Source organism: Chenopodium quinoa, unplaced genomic scaffold (assembly GCF_001683475.1).
Source record: "Chenopodium quinoa cultivar QQ74 unplaced genomic scaffold, ASM168347v1, whole genome shotgun sequence".
NCBI classification, from domain to species: Eukaryota; Viridiplantae; Streptophyta; class Magnoliopsida; order Caryophyllales; family Amaranthaceae; genus Chenopodium; species Chenopodium quinoa.
In genome coordinates, this window is record NW_018743792.1 from 7,626,927 (window position 1) to 7,636,060 (window position 9,134).

A 9,134-nucleotide genomic window follows, 5' to 3' on the forward strand; every position below is an offset into this window, starting at 1 on the left:
TTTCTTTATCAAAGATATGGTCATGATACCCTATTTTGAATGTTCTAAAATCGAATGGACTCATTATTTAATTCTAAACCACAATTGAAAAGAAATGGAATAATGATTTAAAGAAAAATTAAATTACTCCATAAATGAATGGTTTAACATAGTGTTTTACATTAAGATCTCCACAACTTAATTAAAACATACAATCAAAGCCAATCTCCAATGTGCCTAGTTCCCATTGCCTCAACGTGCTTGTTGTGTTTCACTTGAGGCAAAGGTTTAGTGAGTGGATCGACTACATTGTCGTCTGTTCCAATCTTGCAAATTCTGATTTCACCCTCGGACTTCCATTCCCTTATCATGTAAAATCGCCTCCTGACATGTTTGACTTGCTTATGCTCCCTTAGCTCTCTGGCCTGAGCAATAGCCCCACTATTATCATAGTAGAGGTCTATTTGTTCCTTTATTGAGGGGACAACACGAAGTTCACCAACGAACTTACGAATCCAAACTACCTCCTTAGCTGCTTCTGAAGCTGCCAAGCATTCGGCTTCAGTTGTAGAATCTGCAGTCATGCTTTGCTTAGCACTCTTCCAACTGAACGCTTCTCCATTCAGACAGAATATGTATCTTGATTGTGACTTGAAGTCGTCTCTGTCGCTCTGGAAGCTTGCGTTGGTATAACCTTCAACAACCAAATCCTTACTCCCACCATAGACCAGAAATTTATCCTTGTTCCACTTCAGGTACTTTAGGATATTGTTGGCCGCAGTCCAATGCGCCTCTCCTGGGTCTAATTGGTATCGGGTCGTATCACTCAAGGCATACGATACATCCGACTTAGTACATATCATGGCTTACATGATTGATCCAATAAGCGAAGCATATGGAATCTGACTCATCCTCTCTCGGTATTCAGGTGTCTTCGGACACTGTTTCTTGCTGAGAGTTATGCCACGTGACATGGGTAGATGGCTTCTCTTTGCTAGTACCTTATCGATATAAGTACTTTGGCTCAATCCAATCATCTTCTTAGATCTATCACTATAGATCTTGATGCCCAATATGTATTGCGCCTCTCCCAAGTCCTTCATTGAGAACCACTTTCCAAGCCAAGCCTTTACAGACTCTAACATTGGAATACTATTTCCAGTGAGCAATATGTCATCTTCATATAAGACAAGGAATGCGATGTCACTCCCACTGACCTTCTTGTAAACACAAGACTCATCTGGATTCTTGATAAAACCAAACTCACTGATGGCTTCATCGAATCGAAGATTCCAACTTCTGCTTGCCTGCTTTAGTCCATAAATGGACATCTTAAGCTTGCATACCTTCCCAACATTGTTTGGATCTACTAAACCTTCCGGTTATGTCATGTACACAGTTTCTTACAAAATCCCATTAAGGAAGGTGGTTTTCAGGTCCATTTTCCATATCTCATAATCATAATGTATGGCAATTGCTAGGATAATCCAGACGGACTTAAGCATGGTGACTGGCGAGAAGGTTGAGCATTTGCTTTGTCATTTTGACCTTGACCAGTTGCTTCCAAAGCAATTTGATTGTCAGTTTTGTCAGTTTGACTTTATTTCTCACCTTCTCGAACTTCATGAAGTTCGATTTTCCTCCCACTTGTCATTTTGGATAGACACTCCTTTACCAAAAAGACACCATCTCGAGAAACAAATATGTTGTTCTCAGATTGGTTGTAGAAGTAATACCCCTTTGTTTCTTTTGGATAGCCCACAAAGAAACACTTATAAGATTTTGGTTTAAGCTTGTCAAATATGAGTCTTTTGACATATGCTTTGCAACCCCAAACCTTAAGAAAAGACAACCGTGGAGGTTTCTTCGTCCATAATTCATCTGGAGTCTTTTCGACAGCTTTTGATATAGCGCAATTTAGTGTACGTGCCGCGGTTAGAAGTGCGTATCCCCAGAAAGAGATAGGAAGATCGCTAAGACCCATCATTGATCGAACCATGTCTAACAGAGTTCGATTTCTCCTTTCGAACACTACAATCCATTGTGGAGTTCCAAGAGGTGTCAATTTTGAGAGAATTCCATGTTCTTTCAGGTGATCGTCGAATTCGTAGCTCAAATACTTGCCACCTCGATCGGATTGAAGTGCTTTGATTTTCTTGCTAAGCTAATTTTCCACTTCACTCTAAAATTCTTTGAATTTCTCAAATGATTCAGAATTGTTCGACATAAGGTAGACATATCCATATCTACTATAGTCGTCCGTGAAAGTGATAAAATAGCGATAACCATTCCTTGCGGGTGTACTCATTGGTCCACATACATCCGTGTGTATTAGGCGGTCCACATACATCCGTGTGTACTAGGCCCAATAAGTCACCGACCCTTTCTCCCAACTTGGAGAATGGTTGCTTTATCATCTTGCCTAATCAGCATCCTTCGCAATTTTCAAACGACTCTAAGTCGAATTAATCAAGAATACCTTCATGAAAAAGTTTCTTCATGCGTTTGATGTTAATATGGCCAAGACGACAATGCCACAAGTAGGTTTGATTCGATTCAATGGTCTTAGTTGTTTTGGTGGTATCATTAACATTAAAACCTGTTTGTCTAATGAAAGCACATAAAGATCATTTTCTGAATGTGTCGTACCATATAAAACATTATCAAGATAAAATGAACAACTATTGTCTTTTATCCGAAATTCTAAACCCTAGGCGTCCAACACCGAAATTGAAATAATGTTTTTTGGTAATGTTTGGAACATGATAACAATATTCAAGTTCTAAAACAAGCCCAGAGGGCAAAGAAAAACTAAGTATCCCAACGGATACGGCCGGAATCCTTGCTCCATTGCCGACCCGGAGTTCCACTTCTCCCTTCACTAGCCTCTACTTTTCCTTAGTCCTTAAGCATTGCAACATAGGTGTGAGCCACATCCGGTATGTAATACTCATGAGGCTTTGCTAGTAAAGTTAAGGTCTATAATATATATGCCTGATCTAGAAGCAACGGTGCCGTTCTTATTATCTTCCTTGAATTTGAGGCAATCTCGTTTTCAATGTCCCTTCTTCTTGCAGTAGAAACATTCGGAATCGGATTGAGAAGAGGCTACCTTCTTTTCCTTGTTGCCCTTGGTAGCTTTTGACTTAGGCGGTGAGGTCTTCTTACCCTTCCCCTTAAAGCCTTTCTTCTTGCCCAAGCGCTTGAATGGCTTGCCCTACTTGACCATAAGCATATCATGCTTCCCCTGTTGGGTTTCGTAGCATCTAACGCTACGCGGAAGAGAAACCCGCCCAAGACCCGCTCACTTATTAAAGCAACTAAATATTTAATCACATAATTAACAACATAAAAGAGAGAAAGAGAGAAGACATTCTTACCCTTGACACGTGCTTCGCTTGAATCACGAGCTCTTAATTTAAAGCCCGAGCCTCGCAAGTGCGACGGCCTCCTACGACTCGCACCCTCGACCCGTCCCGAACGGTCTTAGTCCCAAAGTTAGTTGGGACTTGAACAATAAAAACTAGAGTATTACGAACTTAAGGTTTTCTCACTTTTCTAAGGAGATGCCTTTTTAGTTCCACTCAAGTGTTCTTCCCAAAACCCAAAACTTGGGTATTTTATAGGGAATGGAGACTTGATCTCCATTCTCCCATCAATGTTGGAGATTTGCAATTTCCTCTATTTTATTATAATCATAACAAAATAAAATTGCAATTCAATCAACAAGCTACAAGTGGCACAAGGAGGAAGAGAGAGTAGATGAGGACCACCAAGGGGGACCAACTCACCTTGCTCCCACACAAAAAACCGGACCACTCCACCACTTGGCTGGCTGGCAGCCTGCTTTGGCTACCAAGGCTACAAGTTGGCGCCTAGCACCAAGGCTGGGCTGTCCAGCCAGCACACCTATGCATGCGTGCTGCTAGCAAGCCACGCATGCTGGGCTGATGCCTATGCGCTGCTATACGAGGTGCTGGGCTGCTACTATGTGATGTCTAGCACGTATAGCGTGCTACTGCTTGGTGCCCCTATGCTGGCGCGCAAGCACAACATGCAGCGATGTCTGGCCCAGCTTGGCTAGCAAGCACGCACAACCTAGCACTTGCATGTTAGCGCTGCTATGCTAGCACGCCTAGCCTAGCACTTGCATGGCTAGGCCAATGCGAGGCTACGGCTAGGCTTAAACTTGTTGCTTGCTTGATTTCATGTCTCGTCGAACTCTAAATTCGAATCGACTTGCGACGCTCGGTCTCGACGCTCTAAGCTCGATATCCGACGTCTTTGTTCATAATACTCTAATGACTCATCTAATCCTTCGGATTGATTCGTCGATTCAGATCGGTTATTCGATTGGGCATGGCTAGTCAAATGCGAGGCTACGGCTAGGCTTAAACTTGTCGCTTGCTTGCTTTCATGTCTAGTCGTATTCTAAATTCGACTCGACTTGCGACACTCGGTCTCGACGCTCTAAGCTCGATATCCGACGTCTTTGTTCGTAATACTCTAATGACTCATCTAATCCTTCGGATTAATTCGTCGATTCGGATCGGTTATTCGATTAGGGTGCGACCCGAAAGGTTCAGTCAAGATTAAGCTGTAATATTAATTATGCATTAATATTACTGATCCGAAGCGGCCTCCACCTAGGCATTCCGATCACTTGACCTCAATGAAGAATTAGATTTCTAATAATTTCGAACCCTCTATCGGAATAATACACTTGTTGGAAGGACACCATTTCTTTCAATCTCCCACTTGTCCTTCCGGACAAGTGTGCAATTTAGTGTATAACCCTTTTCCTATGTCGCTTAATGTCTCTTCATGAACTATAAGGTAAGATTCTTCGTCATCCTTATTACGTCTAGAAGTGTTTCCCGATTCCCGAGTTTGACTGTCAATAAATAGATGATTTCTAAAATCCATCTGAGCACGACCATGCATTTTCACAGACTCGCTCTTCGAGAGGTCTTGTAAACAACAAAGACATATTACCTATTATTAATAGGGGGACATTCCTATTCTTGTATTGTAAGCTTCCCTTACTAAGAGTACCTAGTCGCCTCAGTGTTGCCGTTATAATCCCCATTTACGGCAGACGTTTGACAACATCAAAACGACTAGTACTCAAACAAGAGAACTTGCAATACTCATGATCAAGGAAAAAGGTTCCGATAGCTATAATGAGAAATGTACTTATGACAGTTTTTAAATCTCTTAAAGTACTCTTATACGTCGATCTGGTACAGTTCCAAACTAGTACCTGTGCAAATGATTTATGACAATCATGTCCTCGTAGCACAAGAAACGGTGCTATAAATCATACTACACACTAATCTCAAGTGATCATTAATCGTCCATCGTTTTAATGACCTTGATTAGGGATAATTTTCGATTAAAATATTCAATATTCACTTAACAGGTGTTTCTTTATCCAAGACATGGTCTTGATACCTGTTTTGAATATTCTAAGTAATCGAATGGACTCATTATTTAATTCTAAACCACAATTAAATAGAAATGGAGTAATAATAAATTTGCTGAAAATTTAATTGCTCCAAAATTGAATGGTTCAACATAGTGTTTTACATTAAAACATCAAGTTTAATTAAAACACATATACAGGGAATTCAAAGCCAATCTCCAACATGCTTGATCCCCATTGCCTCTACGTGCTTGTTGTGCTTCACTTGAGGCAAAGGTTTAGTCAATGTATCGGCTACATTATCGTCCGTTCCAATCTTACAAATTCTGATTTCACCCTCGAATTTCCACTCCCTAATCATGTGAAATCGCCGCTTGACATGTTTGACCTTCTGGTGTTCCCTTCACTCCTTGGCCTGAGCAATAGCTCCATTGTTATCACAATAGAGGTCTATCGGACTCTTGATGGAGGGTACAACACCAAGTTCACTAATGAACTTGCGAATCCAAACTGCCTCCTTAGCTATTTCCAAAGCTGCCAAGTATTCGGCTTCAGTTGTAGAATCTGCAATGGTGCTTTGATTAGAACTCAACCAACTAAACACTCCTCCATTTAGGTAGAATATGTACCCTGACTGCGACTTGGAGTCGTCTCTGTCAGTCTAGTGGCTCGTATCAATATAACCTTCAACAACCAAATCATTACAGCCACCATAGACCAGAAACTTATCCTTGTTCCTTTATAGGTACATTAGGATATTCTTGGCCGTAGTCCAATGCGCCTCTCCTACGTCTGATTGGTATCGGCTCGTAGGACTCAAGGCATACAATACATCCGGCCTAGTACATATCATGGCATACATGATCGATCTAATAAGCAAAAAATATGGAATCTGACTCATCCTCTCTCGCTCATCTGGTGTCTGTGGACACTACTTCTTGCTGAGAATTAAGCCATGGGACATGGGTAGGTGCCCTATTTTGGCCCCTTCCACGTTGAATCGTGCCAGTACCTTATCAATATAAGTACTTTGGCTCAATCCAATCATCCTCTAGGCTGGGCTGTCCAGCCAGCACGCCTATGCATGCGTGCTACTAGCAAGCCACGCATGCTGGGCTGATGCCTATGCGCTACTATTCGAGTTGTTGGGCCGCTGCTATGCGATGCCTAGCACACATAGCGTGTTGCTGCTTGGTGCCCCTACGCTGGCACACAAGCACAACATGCAGCGATGCCTTGCCCAGCTTGGCTAGCAAGCACGCACAACCTAGCACTTGCATGCGTAGCACGCTACAAGCATGTGTGATGCTTTGTGCTAGCAAGGCCCAGCCTCGCAATGCTGCATGCTAGCGATGGGCTGGGTGCTTGGCCTAGCATGCTAGCAAGCACGCAACGTACCCTACTTGCGATGCTTGCGGGCTGTGCTTGCCCATTCCTAGCACGATGTAATGGCTAGCGTTGCTATGCTAGCACGCCTAGCCATGCATGCACAACCACACAACACACACGCATGCACACATCTAGCGATGCTTGTGCCATGCGATGTGCATGTGCTAGGGGATGCTAGGCACCCATGATGCGCATGGGTTGGTGACCTCGCCTAGCCTAACACTTGCATGGCTAGGCCAATGCGAGGCTACGGCTAGGCTTAAACTTCTCGCTTGCTTGATTTCATGTCTCGTCGAATTCTAAATTCGACTCAACTTGCGACACTCGGTCTCGACGCTTTAAGCTCGATATCCGACGTCTTTGTTCGTAATACTCTAATGAATCATCGTATCCTTCAGATTGATTCGTCGATTCGAATTGGTTATTCGATTGGGGTGCGACCCGAAGGGTTCAGTCAAGATTAAGCTGTAATATTAATTATGCATTAATATTACTGATCGGAAGCGACCTCCACCTAGGCATTCCGATCACTTGACCTCGCCGAAGAATTAGTTTTCATATAATTCCGAACCCTCTATCGGAATAATACACATGTTGGAAGGACACCATTCCTTTCATTCCCTCATCCTTGAGCGTTTGCTCGGCTTGCTTCAACATTCCATGAAGCTTGGTGAGGGTTTTCTCCATGATGTCCATATTATGGTTCATCTTGAATTGATCATAGCCTTTGTGCAGTGAGTGGTGAATAATGTCAATTGCCATCTCAATTGAATACCCAGCGTCGAGCCTTTCTATATTATCAAATGATCCAATCATTTTAAGTACATGTGGGCTGACCAGGTCTCCTTTCTTGAGCTTGCTCTCAAGGATCTGCTTATGGGTCTCAAACCGCTCAGTTCGGGCCTGCTCGTTGAACATATTCTAAAGTTCAGAAATGATCTCAAAAGTCGTCTCCTTCCAAAAAAGGTCTTTTGGTGATCCGGAGACATTGTGACCAACATTATGCATTTGACATCCCGATTGGAAACATGCCATCGGTTTAGGGCAGCCTGAGTGACCTCCTCAATAGGAGCTTTGGAAATTTCCTCATCAAGGACATATTCCTTTTTCTCCTACATGAGAACTATACGCAAGTTCCTTTGCCAATCAAGGAAGTTTGCCCCATTAAACTTCTCTTTATAGAGAATAGAATGGAGTGAAAATTGGTTGTTGTTGGTATTAATTGCAGACATGTTTTTAAAATTTAAAGAATTTGCAATGAAAAACCATTCACAAAACCAATAAGTTTTAAATTTGAAACATACATGCAAATTTTCAAGCGTTTTATCCACACGTTTAAAAATTGTCCCTTTAAGGCGAGAATAAAACGATTCTAAGACCCCAAAAATCAAAAAGTTATTGAGCATGCTTTGGCTTATTTTAACATTTACTATTTTAACGTAAGTAATCCAATTGCTAATAACTCTAAGCTATTCTTGGTTCGATAAAACGTCGCATCTAATGCTTCTTGACGTTTAGCTCCATTGCCACGACATCTAAGGACTCCTTCCTGATATCGTTGAGTCTAACCAAAATTAACGTGTATATTATGCCTTGCTTTGGCAAGCGCACCAACATACCTTACTTCCCTAGGAAAGTAGTAATGCCTTGCTTTGGCATAGCCCATTACTATTCTCATTAGTTCCGTACGTGTCATTTTGGTATGGCAGATCTAACTAAATACTTTTGGGACTTAGGGTTTCTCTGTTGGTTGATTTAAATTAACAAAACTAATCATTCAACACTCGAAATCTTAAACATGCATCTAACATCGAAATTATATTTTAAGCAAAATATTTAAAGCATAATTAAAGATGCATTTGGCAACTAGCATAACCCCTTGAACTTGAGTCTTCACATCTTCAAGGGCCTTCGTTGCATCCTCTCAGCTTCCTCTTCTTAGAAACGCTGTCTTCAAGACATCACCACCAAACTTCGAAACTACTTGAAAACCTAGGACTAATCTAAATAGTTAACGGCACGCAGTCCGTATTTAGATTTACAAAAATACAAAACGGAACGGCAGTCCGTATTTACTATCATAGTCGGGCCCCACTAGTTGCCATTTTGTAAAACCTGCATTAGAATATCTATTACATTTTATACATTCACTAACATGAATGGTCCATGTATTTTACAAATAATTCAAGCAACAATACAAAACAAGCACAAAAACGAGTTACTAACTTAGGTGGTTAATCCAATTAACATGCCTAATTAAAACTAGTCAAAGTTGTTATCCGATTATGTGAATTAACGCAATAATAATATCTCAAAACGATTAATGAAGCTCTAACTAAAT